The 20,550-nt window shown below is 41.5% G+C and overlaps 1 long non-coding RNA gene across 1 annotated transcript in view; it reads right to left on the bottom strand.

Annotated features, from left to right (window-relative positions):
* Window positions 1-7,589: 7,589 nt before the first annotated feature.
* LOC141414047 (uncharacterized) overlaps window positions 7,590-20,550 on the bottom strand; it is a 49,883-nt gene continuing 36,922 nt past the window's right edge. The window contains exons 2-4 of the long non-coding RNA XR_012439150.1: window positions 19,148-19,437; window positions 15,779-15,932; window positions 7,590-7,862 (exon numbers count right to left, since the gene is read on the bottom strand). This is a non-coding gene — a long non-coding RNA (uncharacterized lncRNA). The remainder of the gene's footprint in view (window positions 7,863-15,778; window positions 15,933-19,147; window positions 19,438-20,550) is intronic.

The following is a 20,550-nucleotide window of genomic DNA, read 5'->3' as shown; positions in this document are numbered from 1 at the left end:
CCATTAGCTACAATACAACTCAATCTACCTTTCCTCTAGGCGAGCACTCTACCTTTTGAGCCACACCCCAGCCCGGAGCTAGCTCTGGACTCTGAATCCTCCTGCTTCCACCTCCAAAGTAGCTGGGATTACAGGTGTGCCCATAATCCCTTAGATTTGATTTGAATCACAACTAACACGCGCTTTCAAGTTTTTTCTGGAGTCTCATCAAAGGGGTTAAAAAGGAAGAAGAAGAAAAAAAAAAAAGACAAACTCAACCAGGAACAGAGAGCAATATGCAAATGTAAAAGCCCAGGTTGTAATGGGGAAGTGCCAGTCCAGTCGCAGAAGATGAGGAAGCCCAGCTGCAAATCGGGGAAGCAGATCCGAGAGCCACTGAGCCTGGTTCTGCAAGGGGAGCCACAGAGATCTCTGGTCAACTGAGCCCCAGAGCTCCCCACAGAATCCAAAGTGTACACTCTCTGGAGGAAGTCAACTCTCATTGTGGGTCCTTAGTTTTCATTAATTAAGTTACTAAAATATGAGCTCACAATTAAAAAACCACCAACACATAAGCCATGGTGAGTTAGAATCAATAGAAACAGCAAATCATAAATTTATATCCATAGGAATGGAAGAATTGGGCTGGGCACGCTACTTGGGATAAGGAGATCAGAGGATTACGGTTCAATGCAAGCTTGGACAAACAGTTATCAAGATCCCATCTCAACCAGGAGTTGGGTATAGTGGTGTTCACCTGTTGTCTCAGCTATGTGGGAAGTATAAATAGGAGGATCAAGATACAGGTCAGCTTGGGCATGAGTGTGAAACTCTATCTGAAAAATACTCCTGGCAGAGTGGCTCAAGTGGTAGAGGCTCTGCCTAGCAAGTGTGAGGCCCTGAGTTCAGACTCCAGTGCCAGCAAAATAATAATATAAAAATCATATATGGAATGAAATAGAGTAAGAAATAAAGGACTACCATATTGACCAGAAAATTAATAAAAGACTCAAGTAGAGATTTTAGGAACAGATATAGATATAAATGTACACATGATGACAGCAACAACTCTGAATGTGTTGAAAACAGAATGAAAACAACTAACAACAGGATTAGTGACCTGGAGGTTACATCTGAGGAAATTACCTAGAATGTAGGAGATGGAAAATATGAAAGAGAGGGTAAAAGACATGGAAGACAGGACAATTTAACATTTGTCTAACCAGAGTCCCAGGAAGAAAGAAGAAAGGAGAAAAGCAATATTGAAAAGTATAATGATTGAGAATGTTCCTCAACCAATTAAAGATGAAGCCACAGAAAGTACAGAGTAAGAATGATAAAGAGAAATTCATGCCTGGACATATTGTGATAAAACTGAACCCACAAAAAATAAAAAAAAGACTCAGAGAAAAAAAGCTAGGGGCGTCTAAAAAGAATGAGAAATAAGCAACCAGAACTTTAAAGAGAGAACGACACGGTCATAGTTTATTAGTGTGCACAACAACCCTATGTAGTTGTTATATTATTTCTATTTTATGGTAAGGAACTATGCTGAGATGGAAAGCTCAAATTCCTCCAGTACACAGCAATGAGTGGACTGGAGGTGTGGCTCAAGCAGTAGGGCCATGCTTTGCAAGCATGAAGGCCTGAGTTCAAACTCCAGTCCCATCAAAACCAAACAAACAATGACAACAAAAAATAGCCAGAGACACGGCAACAAGGATGTAGTGTAGAAATGCAATGTGAAAAGCAGGTCATGAAACTGCTTCAGCCCTGTGCAACCACAGAGATGAGTCTTCCAGACATCACAGTGAGGGAAAGAGGAGGTAGCAGAAAACCATGTTTACACAAAATGCACCAACGAAACTAAACACTGCATTGCTTAGAAATACGTGCATACAAGAGTCAATGGCTTTTAAACAGCAAGGGAGTGATAGACAGAAATGCAGGACGGTGGGGACCCCTTGGAAGGAGGGACAGAACAGGGAGGGGGGGTGGTGGGGGGGGAGAGAAGCACACTCCACAGAGGCACAGATTGGCAGGTGGCAGGTGCGATTTTGTTACTCTTGTCTCACATTAACACGGCTCCTGTACTCCTTTGAATGCATCAAATGTTACATCAGAAAAACAAATTGCTGAAGGGCTTTTTTTTTTTTTTTTTTTTTGTGGTGCTGGAGTTTGAACTCAGGGTCTGCACCTTGAGCCACTCCACCAGCCCTTTTCTGTGATGGGTTTTTTTCAAGATAGGGTCTCGAGAATAACTTGCCTGGGCTGGCTTTTGAACCTCAATCCTCCTGATCTCTGCCTACTGAGTAGCTAGGATTACAGGCATCAGCCACTGGCACCCAGCTCAAAGGGCTAATTTTTAACTAGATTTTTACAGTGTGTATTTGAAAATTGCTGGTTAATCCTTGTGATTTGTGGTTAAGGGATATAATCAGGCTCTAGAATTTAACTGCCACATTTTTGTAGTAAGCCTCAAAAAGTCTTTCTACCTAAGTCAAGGAAGACAATTGGTGGCAGTCATCCCTGGCCCAGGACTTAAAAACTTCCTGGTCTTTTATGTTCCCTCCAAACGGAACGGTCTATTTGCATCATTTGGATGGGATCTTCACCTTTGGAGTTCAGATGGCAAAAGATGTTCTACTTTAAACAAACGGTGCTGGGATGTTGGGGTACACCTGCGATCCCAGCACTGAGGCAGGAGAACTGAAAGTTCTGGTACTGTCTCAAAAAAAATGCTTATAAGATAACTGTGTTGAAAAAAAGTTTTATTTTGTACTTGGTTGCAATTAAGTTAATATTGAATAAAAATAGTATATTAATTTTCCTGTTTTGGCACCAGGATTATAAAATTAATTCACTTTCTCTTATCAAAAATGTTATGAACCAGCCGGGCTCAGTGGCTCATGCCTGTAATCCTTGCCACTCTGGAGGTGGAGATTGAGAAGACAACAATTTGAGGCTAGATGGGACAGAAAAGATAGCAGACCCCATCTCAACCAATAAAAAGCTGGGCGTGGTGGCATGTGTCTGTAATCACTACTATGCAGAAAACATGAAAAGACTGAGGACTGGAGGAGTGGCTCAAGTGGTAGAGTGCCTGCCTAGCAAGTGGGAGGCCCTGAGTTCAAATCCTAGTACTCCCAAAAATTAAAAAAGAAAGGTGCCTAAACCAAATTGACCTGACTTTGCAATCTGAGATCCTAATAAGCACATCAAATAAGAAGCATCCCTCCTAGATGACACCCCCAGTACCTGGGTGTCCCCAGGTTGCACTGTGCCCATAGATTTTAGTGACAAACCGTTCTTGAAACCACATGCCTAGCTTTATGACTTCCTTCTCTCAAATACCAAGATAAGAAGAAAGAACACGTGAGTCAGACTGTCCAGGTACCAGGAAGTAACTGTTAGTTTTGTTGAAAACATAATGCCTTTGGGCTTTCGATGAAAGTATAATTTAGGCCATTCTTGGGATGAATAAATACTTAAAAAGGAGTACGGGAACTGCTCGCTCAGGCCGACGGAAGCGCTTACGCTCTGTTATGCATACTCTTGGCAATTTTTCCTTTTCTTCTGATTTTCTCCTGTGTGATGCTGGGGACCAAACCCGGAGCTTCGCGCATTCTTCAGCGCTCTGCCACTGACCTGTGCCCTCAGCGCCCCTCGTTCATCTGAAAAGCCATCCTTTCACCTACATCTACTTTAGGAATTCAATTTAGATACAAACACTGGCAGCGGAACTTTTGCCCCATGTGGAATAAATCCACGGAGCCCTCTCCATTAAGAACAGCCCAACGTATTCCAGTTAAGCTGGAAACCTATGAAGTCAAGTCTCACCAAATCTAATTCTGTGTTTCCTAAGAGGCCTGGAAGTGGGTACATTTTGTTCTTTTTGCTTCTTTTTTTGGTGGGCATGGGATTTGAACTCAGAGTTTTGCCCTTGCAAAGCAGGCGATCTACCGCTTGAGCCACACCTCCAGTCCATTTTGTCCTGGTTATTTTGGAGATGGGCTCTCAAAAACTATTTGCCTAAACTGGTCTGGAACTGATATCCTCCCAATCTCAACCTCCCAAGGAGCTAGGATTATGGGCATGAGCCACTGGCACCTGGCTGTAATTTCAATCTTGATGTTGGTAAAATGTCAGTTATAAAATGTCAGTCGGGCGCTGGTGGCTGGCGCCTGTAATCCTAGCTACTCAGGAGGCGGAGATCAGGAGGATCGGGTTCAAAGCCAGCCTGGGCAAACAGTTCGTGAGACCCTTTCTCAAAAAACCTCATCACAAAAAAGTGCTGGTGGAGTGACTCAAGGTGTAGATCCTGAGTTCAAACCCCAGTACTGAAAAAAAAAAAAAAGAATTAAAAAAAATATGAACTTGAGAATGAGAAAGTCACAACATATCACATGACATTTTAATTAATTTACTACCTTGAGTGTTTTTCAGCTTCACGGTTCACTATTGGTAACGTCATGGAAATACTCGGAATTATCAAATCTGAGGGGTTTTTTTTGTCATTTGTTTGTTTGTTTTGGGCAGCACTGGAGTATGAACTCAGGGCCTTGTGCTTGCTAGGCATGCACTCTACCACTTGAGCCACACCTCCAGCTCTTTTTGCTTTAGGTTATTTTTTTAGATAGGGTCTCACTTTTTACTCAGGCCAGCCTCGGATGGTGATCCTCCTACCTATACCTCCCACATAGTTGGGATTATAGTTGTGCTCCACCACACTCAGCTTATTTGTTTAGATGGGGGTCTTGCTCACTTTTTGCCTGAACTGGCCTCAGACTGTGATCCTTCCAATCTCCACCCTCTGAGTAGCTGGAAATACAGGTGTGAGCTACTATACCTAACTTCTAAGAAGATTTTTTTCGGTCGGACTGGGGTTTGAACTCAGGGCTTCATGCTTGCAAAGCAGGTGCTCTACCACTTAAGCCACACCTTCCAGTCCATGTTCTGTGGTTATTTTGGAGGTAGGGTCTCACAAACTATTTGCCCGGGCTGGCCTAGAACAATGATCCTCCTGATCTCAGCCGCCCAAGTTGCTAGGATTACAGATGTGAGCCACTAGGCCCAGTAATATTTTCTTCATCAAGTTTTTTTTTGTTTTTCATTTAGTAGCTAGAAGATTTCAAGTAGAATATTTGAAATATTAATCTCAATCTTTAAATTGATAAACTCACTAATCAGATCACTGTTACTGTCCTTTCTGCAGTATAGCATTTCATGAATTTTAGGTTACTTTTGTCAATATTGGCTGTTTACATCAAATCAGAAAGAAATTTAAATATTTTCTCAATGTGTTTACGTGTTCCATTTCTCTTCATTAACTGGATGATCAAATAGTATAAAATTCTACTCGTTACTCTTATTTGAAATCTTCCCAGTGAATCATTGCTTGTGTTACATAATCCAAAACTGATTTGCTTCTTGGAGCAGAATGTCTATTGACTTGACTGCTGATCTCTGCTTCAGAGTTTCTTAGTTTTTCACAACTGTTCATTTTAGTCTGAATTGTCTTTCATTTCTTTAGCAAATACATTTAGGATAGGCACAGTAGTGAGCACCTGTAGTCCCAACTACTTGGGAGGCTGAGGCTGGAGGATCTTTTGACCCCAATAACTCAACAACAGTCTGGACAATATAGTGAGAACCCATTTGAAAACTAAAACAAAACAAAAAGATACATTTATTGGTGACAAGAAAGGCCTTCTGCATACCTGGCCAAATTAGAAGGTTCTCACTTCGCACTTGTTTTTACAGAAACATCTCAAAAAATCTCTCTGCTTTACAGTTGAAATGGTATATTCCCAATTTCCCTTAGCCGAATCCCAGGAAGCCTGCAGCCACTTCAGTGCCACGTTACAGTATGGAAATGTGACAGAACAGAAGTCCAAATGGGAAGTTACAGGGATTTTATCTGACTGTAGTTAAAATACCTTACTTGTTTTTTTGTTGTTGTGGTGGTACTGGGGCTTGAACTCAGGGCCTTCACCTTGAGCCACTCCCTCAGTCCTTTTTTATGATAGGGTTTTTCAAGATAGGGTCCCAGGAACTATTTGCCCTGGTTGCTTCGAACCACGATCCTCCTGAACTCTGCCTCCTGAGTAGCGAGGATTACAGGCGTGAGCCACTGGAGCCTGGCTACGAATTTAACAAAAACACATGACCGTGACATTGCTAGGAAAAGGCCGATAGAACATGATGGGCCCTGGGCTGGTACTTCTGAGCTGATTCATCACAGGCCTACATCTGGCATCTGTCTGACCTTTGGTTTGCTTCCCCAAGGTTACTACTTAATTGACATTCATTCTGTGCCAGTCTTGGGCACTCAACTACCCTTCCCAAGCTGTGAGATGTGATGAGCAGGAAGTTCCACTGAGAGACCCTACACAGCCATTGCACTGGAGTCTCATCCTCCCCGCCACCACTGTTGAAAGCGGAGGCCGTGTGGCTCAAGTGGTAGAGCGCCTGCCTAGCAAGTGTGAGCCCTGAGTTTAAGCCAGGTCATCTAATCTCTTTGGAGACTCTGGTGTCCCCTGTCTGTGTTTCTCAGGAGTTTGGCCCAGGAGGAGCAAAGTGTGACCACCCCCTCTCACAATGTCTGTGATACACCGTATGGGGCCCCCTTTCTCCACCCTCTTTATCTCTTCTGGGGAGAAGCCTTTCTCACACTGTGCCTTGAATCCTTTCCAGGTCAAGGCTTTTGAAACTTAAAAGCCTTTTCCCTCTCTCTTTTTTTTTTTTTAGCCTGAGGCAACAAGTCCTATCCTCTAGGTGTCCAAATGGCGAAAAGGCTAAGGGAAGGAATGAAAACAAACTTAAAGTAAAAAATTTTAAAATTTGTTTATAAATCAGGCACAGTGGCTGATATACATATAGGCTGAGGTGGGAGGATCAGGGCGGCCCAGGAGTATGAGGCCAGCCTGAGCAGGACTCCGTCTCACGAAGACATACGTATATCTTGTGACACAGCATCAGCCTCTTCCTTTCTCACATGCCTGTCTGCCATCCTCACACACCAAACCGGGAGCATCGTCCTGCCTTTCTCCCACATCCACACTGTTTTCTCTCTTGCCCCAGCCTTGCCTCTCCTGGGAGTCCCCTGCCTTAGCCTCATGGAAGAAATTATACTCCCAGGAAGTTTCCAGATCAAGAAAATTGTGTAGCAGGGAGGGAGGTGAGGGAGAACGACGGAGGGGTGAATCTAGCGAAGATATACTGCAAGCACATGTGGGTGTCACAGGGCCTCCCTCATGGGCAACTATTACATGCTAACAAACAAAAAATAAAAATAATCATTTCTCCTTACTTGGAATTCACAAAAAATATTCTCTCTGTGCCTAAAGCATGAATGAGTTATTACCAAAACATTCAGCCACAAATGAATCTGATGGTAAGACAGTAAAACCTGTACAGCTTGGAAATAAATTCTCAAGTAAGTTCTTACTCACCCAAAACAAACTGAACAAGTCGAGAAAATACGACCACATTCGTAAGTATGAAAAAAAGCCGTGTACTATTATTGTAAAAACCACATTTTTGTAACCTAATACAGCCTTCTTGGTGCAGTGTTTCCAAAAAAAATCATATAAATAAATCCACCATGTTTATTATAAATGTACAACTGTTGCAATTCTCTCTTCTACGCCCTCACCCTCATCCCTTGATTTCCACCCATCTCAAGTCCCAGGCACAGGGTGCCTCTGAGCCTGCCTTGGTGACAGCAGCTGCTGGGGAAGGCAAAGTCCAGGATGGCAGGAACTTAAGAGAAGGTGGCGACTGTAGCCCAAGGGGTGAGTGGGCACTTTCCTTGCCCTTCCTTCAGAGGCTCTTGCCCAGGGCAGACTGTGCATTAGGAGGTTCCGGAGCCCTCTTCTGTTCTGTAGGACAATGAGGTTTTGTCATCCTACTGTCATCACTTGTGTGTCCTTAGTCTCCTTCCCCACCTCATCTTACCTCACTGCCACCTTCCTTCTAGGTTAACCATCCCCACCCCTGAATTTCTGGAGCATTTCATTTACCTTCCTGTTACAGTACTTGTCACCTTGAACATTGTGACAGACATACTTTAAGCCCATGACTTATTTCCCTTCACAGAGGTTGGGACCACCAGCACTCCCTGGGCAGGAGTGTCCCCGTGTCCCCTAGCACAGTGCCTTTACATAGCATTCCAGGAATCAGCCACCTGGCCCTTGCTCCACTGCAGGTGCCATTTTCCTGGAGCCTAGGCTCCTGATGGCAGCTGCCTCCCTATCCATCCCTCTCTTCCTCTCTCCCTCTACAGTTTCTGTCTCCCACCCCTGCTGTCCCGCCCAACGTCCTGACTGAGCCCTCCTTTAGAGACAGGCTCTTCTGGTAGCTGTGGACGGCCAGTCCCCACTCCTGATGCTTCCTTCCTTCTACTTCTCCAGGCTGCCATGGAGGCTCACTCTAACCAGACTTTACCTGTTCAAAATGACAGGCACGAAGGCCTATGCGTTCAGCCTGCTCATCATCCACAGTCCTAGGGAGGGCTCATCTTGGAACTGAGCCCAGTGTTAATAATACGGTGAGGAGGGAGACAAGAGCAGCACCTGCCTTGTAATCAGGGTACATTAGCCTTTTCATGTAGCTAGTTTTTCTTGTGGGAGGCAAGACCTAACTTGTTCTACATGGAAGTCTATGTAATGCTAAGCCGGGTTTTATTGTAACTTATACTTACCCCTTTGCTGATCTCAAAATACTGAACTTGAAAGAAAATATGCCTGTGAGGACTGAATATGCTGGATAACACACACAAACACACACACACCCCACATACACACAATTTTTGGAGAAATTTTTCTAGCCATGACTCTGCTACAATAAAGAGGCAATGTATCTGCTACATTCTCCCTACAAGGTGCTTGGAGACCTCTTAGAGAGGACTTCTGTCTGCTTCTAGGCCTACAGCAAGTAATTAAATCTGCCTAGATCACTTTGGATAATAAACAATTTTAGGACTTTGTTTGAACTCTCGCCTCTTAGCTACGTATCCTTGACACCTGAATTTCCGTTCTTAGGGAGAAAATTTCACTAGACAGTGATGTAGTAGAACAGTTATTATGGAAATCAACATTAACTATAGCAGATACGACTAGTGTCCAGAGACACTAATGTCTCCTTCTTTACTGAGAGAACCCTGTACCATTGGGGGTTCCAGTGTGGCAGCTCAAAGGCCAACTTCCCTTAAAAACCCAATGGCCTCACAACTGAGTTCTGGACAATTGGATAAAAGCGGAGTTATGAAGGAGTTGAGGACAGGTTCTTTGGAAGTGAATTTAAATAAACTGGGAAGTGCAATCCTTTTTCCCTTTCTGCTCCCCTTCCCCCTGCTGGAATGTGGATGTGATGGCTGGATTTCCAAAGCCATCTTGGACCATAAGAATTGTCAATCTGGCCAGGCATCAGTGGCTCACATCTGTAATCCTAGCTACTCAGGAGGCAGTGATAAGGAGGACTGTGGTTCAAAGTCAGCCTTAGGCAAATAGTTTGCTAGACCCTATCTCAAAAACACTCAACACAATAAAGGGGTGGCAGAGTGGCTCGAGTGGTAGAGGCCTAAAAAAGTATGAGGCCCTGAGTTCAAACCACAGTGCCAGGAAAAAAAAAAAAAGAAGAAAACCAGCCTGAAATACTTCCTTCATGTGAGAGATAAATGAACTGCTTTATTTACGCCATTGTTATCAATTAAGTACAGCAGAATCTAATCATACCTGACAAACACGCTTAGTAGCACATTTTATTGAGTTTTAAATGGACAAATTAGAATTTAAACATCTTTCTTCCTCTCAAATACATTATTAAATGACCACAAGCCTATCTCTTTTAATTTTTAAATAATTTCCTTTGAGGCTACAGTGACTTAAAGAGGCACGAGGAAGTTTCCAGGAGGCTGATAAAGTCTGTTCCTGAGTCAGGTATGTTCAGTAGATGAAAATGCATTGAGTTTTACTTGAGACATACTCATTGCTCTGAATATATTTTCTACATTGATAAAAATACAGCAAGAAGCCGGTGGTGGCTCATGCCTATATTCCTAGCTACTCAGCAGGCAGAGATCAGGAGGAACACGGTTTGAAGCCAGTCTGGGCAAATAAGTCTTGAGACCCTACCTAGAAAAACCCATCACAAAAAAAGGGCTGGTGGAGTGGCTCAAGGTGTAGACCCTGAGATCAAGCCCCAGTACCACCAAAAAAAAAGCAAGAGAAGTTTTAAAATACAGCCATTGTAAATTTGTCTTTTTGAGTGGAATTATTAACCAGTTTAGTTAGGACTAGAGATTTTAAAAATTTTAAATCCTCAGAGAATTGTGAATATTAAATAATAAATGAAAATGAAATAGTTAATATGGATTACTTTCAGACAATTTATTTAACCATTCCATGGATACTTTTGCAAAACCTATTAAGCACCAAGCACCCAGGGTAAGCACTATGATTAGGGCTGATGTAATTGCTTGTTTCATTTTTTTTTTTTTTTTTGAGACGGGGTCTCCCTTATCCAGGGATACCCTGGAACTCACAATCTTCCTGCCTTGGCCTCCTGAGTGCTGGGATTACCAAGGTGTACCACTGTGCCTGGCTACTTGCCAATTTGTTTGTGGTCCTGTCACTGGATTATAAGGTTTGTGAGGACGGGGCCTAATCTATTTTGTTCATGTTATGTACACAGTTGTTTCTCACCATGTAGGGCAAATGGAAGGTCTTAGTGGAATGAATATATTATAGGTTAAATAACCTCTTATGAACCACTAGGAAAATGTATTTCAAGTTCCAAACAACTGGCTTACAAGTGAGCTTTTGGAATTAATTTGTATATTAGGTGCAATCTAGGGCTCTTCAAAATTGGTATTAAATCATGAACTATAAGTAAAATTTCAGACAAGTCTCTTAAAGCTTCAAAAATTGTACAGTCAAAAACATAAGAGAGTGAAAATCACAATGCAATTATCACAAGAAACCATCAAAAGCCCTTACCCACAATAGTTAAAGAGTGGAAAAGATTAACTTCTTGATATCATAATGAAAATGCAAACACTATGACTAACACATACCATATCAAAATAGAACATTTTCATTGCATGGCAAAAAAGAAAAGATGACTGCATTTTAAGCAATCAAAGAACAGAATTGAAAATGCAAGTGACTGTAAAATGGCAGTCCCAGAAATTCTGTTAAGACACAGTAAACTATGACTATAAATTTTTGATGCCATTTTAAATGTACTCTTTGGGTTTTTAAAAATTATTTAGACTCACAAGGAGAACAGTATCAGTTTGACGTCTGTAGCAGAACTACTTTGGAGTGCATACTCAGCCCACAATCCATTCTGTTGAAATGCCTCCTGAGAAAACAGCAAGCCTAGACATGGCTGATTGGACAGTTGGGGAACTCTCCATGTAAGATGAGCCAATCAGAATCTTTCCCCTGATAACAGGAACCAGTACACACTGAGTAGTTAGGTAGGTGTGGGCTCCATAACTTGTGCTCCTCAACTAGAGTTGAGGCTAAGGTTGGCAGTCTGACTAACCAAAGTTTCATAAAAGCTAAAATTATGGAGAACCAGAAAAAGCATAAATCAGCAAAGGAAGCCCAGTTGAAATAAAGAAAAGGGAATGCATATGCAAAGAAGGGCAGAGGCAACAGACCAAGGCTCTGCTCCCATGAATGCTAGCTGATTTTGGTTTGGGTTTTTTTTCTTTTTCTTTTTTTCAGACAGGTCTTGCTATGTAGTCCAGGCTGGCCTTGAATTCACCATCTTCCTGCTTTCACCTCCTGAGTGCTGGGATTATAGACATGCACCATCAAGCCCAGTTTGTTTCTTGCTTTTTAAAACCCTTCTGTTCATTCCCAGCGCCCTCAACCTTACTTTTTATTTGAAAAAAAATTTCTTGAGCACCTACCACTTGTCAGACACTGTTCTTTGAACGAGGCTATTGTAATAAATAAAAGAGAAAAAAATCCTGTGTTTACTGGGGCCAAGTGGGGTAATTATAGTGAGAATGACAGCTGATAATTATAATGCAGTGTATGGATGGAACAGAGGAGATGAGTGTGGGTGTCACTACAGCAGAGCATCTCATGGTGAACTTCACCCTACATTTTATTTGAAACAGTTTAAGTGAAGTTTTGTGTCTTGTAACCAAAAGAACTTCTGTTTGAACACCTTATTTAAATATGTATATTTAAATATATACATATTGTCCCCACTTTCCTTCCCCAGGAGTGGGTAAGAAAGCAGTGTACCTAGGTTAGAATTTCGGTTCTCCCATTCATCAGTCTAGGACCTAGCACAAATCACATGCCCTCTGCGTGCATTTGTCTTTTCCTTTACACCTCATGGGATTACTATGAGGACTCAGTGGGTAACTTATGTGTACAGCTTTAGAAGTATATCTGATATTTGATAAGTGCTCAACAATTGTTAGTTGCCATTTGTACTGTTGTGGCTGTTATGTTAATCTTGTGTTTATTGTAATTTGAGGAAATGTCTGCTGGGAAAGTCTGGGCAGCAGTACTTTTATGTGATTGCCATGTGTGAAGTTAGAGTATCTAGAAACCAGCTCACCCTAGTCCTAGTGGCAGAGATATTCCAGTTATTTATCACAATAAATATTATTGTCCAATAGCATGTCCTGGTAGAGGGACTGGCTCTACTGACTCAATTCTGCTATTAGCAACCCAAGCAGCCCACTCTCTTCCTATTAACACATTCCCTTTTCAAGCTGAGTAAAATACTATTTTTTCTTAGATATCCTGTTCCCCAAAGGTACTCACAGGCCACTTTGATTGGACTGTAGACATGCTCAACTCTTCAGTCTGGTTTTTGCACATCTGTAATTCTTGCTGATGGATGATCTCATCCATCACCCTTTGAGTCTTTTCTAATTTTATTCCTCATAGAGAAAAACTTGACTTCAGTTTCAGGAGTGCAGTTATCCCTAATATGAAAGATCATGTCAACCATTTAAAAATAACTTTGTTCAATTTAAAATTACTCTGTGTTTTTGGCCATGATAAAAATGAACTAATATTCCTTAAGCTCAGTCTAAAATTGTCTTGCTCCCATCTTCTTGGAATCCTTGCTATTTGGATAACTCCAGAGGGGCAAATGCTTACAGCACTGACTCATCTACGTGAGAGTTCCTGGCACTTAAGCGTGCTTAATAGCTATCACTCTGCACAACAGATGTTTGTATGTTTCATGGGCATCATAAATATTAACAATGATGCTATATGGCTTAGAAAGCATTTCCCATTAATTGTTAATGCTCACTGCGTGGATAAAAATCCTTGGGGGAAAATCAAGATACATTTTTATGTCTAACATTACAGTATTTCAGTTTCAGGGCTGAAGCTGGAGAGGATTAGTCTCTGATTTCTGGAATATCATCTGAAAATTCCAATTATATGATGCTTGAGTGTCCTGTGTTCCTTCGAACTCCATGCTGATATGTGATGTGAAACTACAGAAGAAGATGTGGTGGAAGGAGCAGGCAGAGGGAAATTCAAGGGCCAGTTCCCCCTCTTCTTGGTTCAGGGGTCATGGACTTAGCCTTTCCAAATAGTTATTTCACCTATAGAATGAGCTAACAGCACCTTCCTTAGAGGGTTTTATGATAATAAGAGATAGAGAGACAGATAGATAGATAGGGCTAAAACAAAAGATCCCAGGACATGTCTGGATTGTAGTCAAGCCACTTAGCTTTAAATTAGAAATGGTGAGTGTTTGGCATGAGCTATAACCGAAAATGGCCAATCTGTGCTTAAATGCTTTGAAAGTTTGGCAAGACTGCTATGTTTCTGTCACATAGAAGGCTTTGTCCAGTGAGTTTTCAGATCCTTCATCGATGTCACATCTGGTTTTGCCTGTTCATCTTTCCTGCATGCCGATGGCAGCATTATCATTATTATTATTATTATTATTATTATTTGAGACAGGATCTCACTCTGTAGCCCAGCCTGACCTCAAGCTCTGGATCTTTCTGTCTTATCCTCCCTATGCCACAGGCATGCACCACCATGCCCAGCTATTTGTGCATCAATTGAGAGTCCAATTAGCACCCTAAAGACAATGAGGTCTCTAACCTAAACAAGCTCAGAGACTATCAGAAGATACAGATCCAAAAACAATGACAATATCACGAAAAGTACTATAAAAACACACATAGCTGTGTTCAGGTAAGGGACAGAGGTGTAATAAGAAGTAAGAAATCTGCATGCCTATATATGAGATGTCATGAAAACCAGAAATGTGCCAGTTAACTCAGGTTTCTGTACAAAACCCCTTACCTTCCTAGTGAAAGATAATTTGGTCCTGTTTGCACCAAAAAAGACAATGCTTTCATATGAAAATTAAAAATACACACAAAAAGCCCCAGAAAACAAAAAAAACTCTCTCTTGAGCTGACCTATGTATGCTGATTAGTTTTGCCATGAGCAGCTGCAGATGAAGTCAACTGAAATTCTGAAATCAAATCATGCATAGCGCCAAGCTGTTTTTTTCTGGAATGAATTTTAAAACTTTTGTACTGAGTCTGAATTTTAAATCCTTCGGTATATCTCCCAAATAGTCTGATTCAGTAAATTGCAAAATAGAAACTAGAACAAGAATTACTGAAAAATGAGATTTCTTTTTTAAATAACCTTGTCTTTGCATCAGCCAGTGGGAGTGATTGAATTCTTTTTTTTATGCTTTTTTTTTTCTTTGCAGTGTTAGGGATTGAACCCAGGGTCTTGCACTAGGCAAGTGCTCTACCACTGAGCTACATCCCCAGCCCCTCTTTTTATATATGTCATGAAAATATTGCTTTCTTCCTAACCCCACATAATAAATGTTGAATAAATATTTTAAGTGTATTGTTTTAAGAGGGACCCAATCATTAGTCTGTTTCCATATCTTTGTCTTCCCCTGGAAAGAGTGAAAAAGAATCAGAGGTAGCTGGGGGCAGGTGACTCACTTCTGTAATTCTAGCTACTTGGGAGGCAGAGATCAGGAAGATGTGGTTCTTAGGTCAGCTGGGACAAATAGTTCAGAGACCTTATCTCAAAAATACTCCACCCAGAAAAGGATTGGCAGAGTGGCTCAAGTGGTAGAGTGCTTGCCCAGCAAGTTGTGGGGCCCTGAGTTCAAACCTCAATACTAGGAAAAAAAAAGAAAGAAAGAAAGCAAGAGAGAGAGGAGGTGGTGACTGTCGCTACTGCCACGGATGAGTCAGAGTTTACCAGGTGGTAAAATGGGCAGATTCAGGACAGGCTGTTCAAAGATGAAAATGCCTTACAAACAAAGACCATTTCTTTTTCTCTCCTTCCTATTCCCTTAAGGTTTGTCTGTGTCACTGTCTTCTTTCCCTCATTTCCCACTCAATCTTCAGTTCACCAAAACCAGTTTCTGCCTGCGTCACACACCACTTGAAGGACTCCACCCATAGTGGTCAATGATTTTCTTGTTGATAAATGCAGTGGACATTTTCAGAGCTTTACTTAATTGATTTTTCTACACTCTGATTATTGCCTCTTTCTGAGACACTTTCTTCCCTTGGCTCCTCAGGATCACATTCTCCTATCTTTCTGGTTCTTCCTTCTCTCTCTTTCTAGGCCTGAGTTTTACATCTTAGTGTTCTTAGGGTTGGCTCCAAGTGTCTGGGCATGGGCCAAACCCCCCCCTCCCCGCCACTCACGCCTTTGGCTTTCTTTGCTCTCTATGCAGATGACTTGACAATCTATAATCTCTCTGAAGATTCCTCTCCTGAGATCCAAACCCCATATTAACCTACCTTCTGGATGGTCTGTAGGCACCCCAAGCTCCGAAGTGAAGTGCATCATTTCACATCAGTTTCTCCTCAAGCTGGGTGTGGTGGTACACACTGTAGTCCCAGCACTTGAGGGTGAAGCCAGAGGATCACTTGAGCCCAGTCATCAGAGACCAGCCTGGGCAACATAAGCAAGACACCATTTCAAAAAACAAAACAAAACTGTCACTAGGCACTAATGGTTTGCATCTACAATCCTAGCTACTCAGGCGGCAGAGATCAGGAGGATCGCAGTTCAAAGCCAGCCTGGGCAGATAGTTCTTGAGACCCTCTCTCGAAAAAACTTGTCACAGAGAAAGGGCTGGTGGAGTGGCTCAAGGTGTAGGCCCTGAGTTCAAGCCCCAGTACTGCAACAAACAACAACAAAAATCTGTTTCTCCTCTAGTGCTACATAGCTCATTAACTGACCATGCCAGAGATTAGGACTTCCTTCTTCAAATGGTTCTTTCTCCCATATCCCATCCTAACCATTCTAAAAAAATACTAAGTTTTGTCATTTTTAACTACTAAATATTTCTCTTTTAAAAAGTTGTGGTTAAAAAAAGCTGGACATGGTGGTGCCTGCCTGTGATCTCAGCTCCTCTGGAGGAGGAGGTAGGAGGATCGTGATTCCAAAGCCAGCCAGGGCAAAGGTGGTAGAGAGACTCTGTCCCACAAACAAAATAAAAACAAAAGGACTGAGGCATGGCTCGAGTGGTAGAGTCCTTGCCTAGCATGCTCAAGACCCTGGGTTCAATCCCCAACACTGAAAAAATACACAAATAAAATTTACCATTTCAATAATTTTTAAGTGCACTGTTTTATGGAATAAATGTACCCACATTGCTATGTAACCATCACCACTATACATTTCTAGAAGATGGGTTTCTCATCTTCCCTAACTCAAATTCTGATGAAGCACTAACTCTTCATTCCCTCCTTGATTCATAGTTTGTTTCTGAATTTCATTCCTCTAGTCACTTTGTATAAATGGAATCCTACAGTATTCATCTGGTGTCAGGTTTTCTTCACTTAGAACACATTCGAAGCTTCATCCATGTTGTACCATATGTCAGACTCTTTCTCCTTGGTAAGACTTCATTGTGTGTACAGCACTTTCTATTTTTCCATTCATCTGCTGACGAACACTTGAGTTACCTCCTCCTCCGGGAACTGTGAATAATGCTCCCATGAGGATGGCTTCACTAACATCTGTCTGAGTCCTTTTCTTTTCTCTTCTCTCCTCCTCCTCCTCTTCCTTTCTTCTTCTTTTTCTTCATCTTGTTTTGACTTATTTATTTTCTAGGTACTTGGGTTTGAACTCAAGACCTCTCTCTTGCTAGGCAGATGCTCTAAGCACTTGAGCCCCACTCCCAGACCTTTTGTTTTAGCTGTTTTTCAGGTAGGGTTTCATGTTTTTTGCCTGGGCTGGCTTGGACCTCTATCTTCCTGTTTATTTCTCTTGCATAACTGGGGATTCAGGCACAGGCCACAATATCTAGCTTTTTTGTCAAGAGAATGCCCTGTGAATGTTTTGCCTGGGGTTAACCTTGAACTGTGACCCTTCTGATTTCTACCTCCCAAAAAACTAGGATTACAGACATGAGCCACCAGTGCCTGGCCTATCTGGGTTTTTTTATAATGGTCATTCAAATGGGTATAAAGATATCAAATGGGTATCTTATTATGGTTTGGGGTGGGTTTTTTTTTTTTTTTTTTTTTGCAGAACTGGGACTTGAGCTCAGGGCTAGTCAGGCACTCTGCCACTTAAGCCACCCCCACCCCTTATTACGGTTTTGATTTACATTTCTCTAGTGGTTAGTAATTTTGAACTTTTTCTCATTTGCTTATCAGTTACTTGTTTACCTTCTTTGGAGAAATGTCTATTTAAGTCCTTTGCCCATTTTTTAATTGGGTTGTTTGGGTTTTTATTATTGTTGTTGAGTTGTAGGAGTTATTTATAAATACTAGATGTCAAACCCTTATTGCATAAAGGATTTGCAAATATTTTCTCCCATTCTGTAGGTTACACTTTCACTGATGGTAGTGTCCTTTGATACACAAAAGTTTTTAATTTTGATAATGTCCAACATAACTATTTTTTTGCTTGTATTGTCATATCCAAGAAATCATGACTAAATCCAATGCCATGAAGTTTTCTCTTCATGTTTTCTTCTTACATTTTTATCTTTGTAGCTCTTACATTTAGGTCTTTGGTCCATTCACAGCAATGGTCTACTCCTCTACAAACCATGGTCTGCACAGGGTGTTTAGGCCTGCTGCTTTAGGCCAGGAGACTCTCCCAGAGAGATGGAACTCTTCCACGATAGGTTCTAGAATCCTAGGTAGAGCAATTTCATATCTCCCTAGCCACTTCAAACTCCAAGTGATCCGTAATCTCTATGCCTTAAAAGTCACAAATAGGTATATATTGAAGCCACTGGGGGGAAAAAGGATGATGAAAGGGGCTCTTTAGAATTATAGATTAATATTTCTCAAAGGATCTTCCCTTGTCCAGCTCCCTCAGAATCTACAGCCCAGAGAGGTAAATACAGGGTCTTAGTGAAGGAACTAAGAACAGTACTACAATTCCTCACCCAAATTCCTTTTTCTCTCTTTCACTTTGACTTCCATCCAAAACTGCTTGTGGAAATCAGAATATTATAAGAAAGAAGATGTGAGAAAGGCTGGCCTGAGAAGAGCTCAGGAATTCACAAGAGAAGAACCGAATTTCAATTATTGAGTAAGTTGTTACTGAACCCCTGTTTCAGTTTCTTCATGAATAAAACACACTAATTCTATTACAGGACTGTGTGAAAATGAAGCCCGTTGAAAATCATGAATCATCACTGTATGAACAAGGCGCTGTAGAAGACAGTCTGAGGTGAGCAGAGGGCAGAAAGGGACAGTTTACACAGTTGGGCTTCAGGACCCTGAAACTACACAAAACGTTTTGAGTTTGTGCATTTTTCTGGAGAGAGGATCCAGAAAGTTGCAATACATTTTCATTTCCCAGAAAAGGCTCAGAAGAGACACTGATTTTAGTATTGGACACCACTATCATTCATCCAAGAACTCTTGTAGTTCTATAGAAAGATGAATAAAACTTAATCCCTGTGCTGGAGGAACCATTTTGAGAAATTCATAGGGTTGCCTGATAAAATACAGATTGCCACTGAAATCTGAATTTCAGATAAACAACACATAATTTTTTTAGTGTAAATATGTCCCATGTAACATCGATCAGAAGTTCAAATTTAACTGACCACGCTGTATTCATATTTGCAAAATCTGGCAGTCCTAGAAATTCACTGATCAACAGAGAGAAGGGGAGTTGTGTTTTGACGAACTTACCTTCTAAGTCGTGCACTGGTGGAGAGCAGGTTGGGATGGTGATGTGTTCAAGAAGCAGAGCTGAAAGTCAGATGGCAGTCACCCTGAAGATCAGATATCTTAGGTATGGCTTTGAATTAAAGCATGCCACCTTCTTGAAGCCATGGCAGAGGCAGATTCAAGGTTTGCATGGCTTGAATCCTCTATGGTGCTGAGGGCCTTCCTTAAGAAAAAAGATGCACTGTCATCCCAGCTGCTCAGGAGGCAGAGATACAAGGGTCACAGTTTGAGGGCAAAGTGTGAAAACCTACCTGAAAAACAAAACAAAACAAACAAAGCAAAAGGGTTGGGGGCTTGGCTCAAGTTGTAAAGTGCTCAAGTTTGTGGCCCTGAATTCAGTCCCTAGTACTGAAAAAAAAAAACAAAACAACAACCAGAATGCAAACTTGAAAGAACAAAAGTCAGGTATAAGTGTGCATAGATATTTAAATATAAAAAGAGTACAATAAACTACTACTTGATATTTAGAAAAGCATTTGGTACATAGTAAACACTCAATAAATGAAAAACAGTAGAAATCAGTGTTTCCTGTACAAGGTACATGACACAAATAATATCAGATGGTCTAACATTGCACATGTCATTGATGAAGGATCCAAGCCTCGTTCCCAGGGTGTTAACAGCATTTGTCAATGAGCACTTAGTTCTTCATGGGACCATTTCCAGGAATGAGGAGCAGAGAGATGTCGCCATAGACTGCGTGTCCTGTTTCTTGAAGTGAGCAAAGATTTTGGGAAATGCGAAATAACTATATGGATTTTTGAAAACAATATGTAAGTTGAACCTTTTCTCAACTTAACGTTTGAACATTTTGGATTACAACTGTATGACAGAATTTTAAATTTTGAATTATTGGCTTTCACATGTTAAACAGTAGGCCCTGGATATCCACAGGCCTCTGGATCCAAGGAGACCGTGGAGGAGGAAACCACGCATGCCCAGGATGCCTAGCGCCCAGCACTGGACTGCGCGTGCTTCCTTCATTTTTCCCATCGCGCAGCCCAGCTACTGCTAAAGATGCCACATTTCAACAAATCTAAAAATTTTTTTTGGTAGCACTCGGTCTGAACTCAGGGCTTCACACTTGCTAGACAGGCGCTCTACCATTTGAGCCGTGCCTCCAGCCCAACAAATCTAAAATTTTCACTTTAGAGTTTCAAATAAGCACATTCATTTTCACCCTGCTTTTTGGGCACCATTTGCTTTTGGGGAAGCAGATTTTCACAAAATTAAGGGCAGGAAAACATTAGCAAATCACAAAATGATTTGAACACAACTGACAATAATTTAGGACTGACTGGTTTTATCAGCTGCGTGATGTGTGTGCAGGAACTTAAATTTTTGTTTTTAAAATTTCTTTTGAC

The sequence above is a fragment of the Castor canadensis genome, chromosome 11 (assembly GCF_047511655.1).
Source record: "Castor canadensis chromosome 11, mCasCan1.hap1v2, whole genome shotgun sequence".
Taxonomy (NCBI): Eukaryota; Metazoa; Chordata; class Mammalia; order Rodentia; family Castoridae; genus Castor; species Castor canadensis.
Note: the sequence above shows the minus strand (reverse complement) of the source record. Positions and strands in the feature narration are given on the sequence as shown.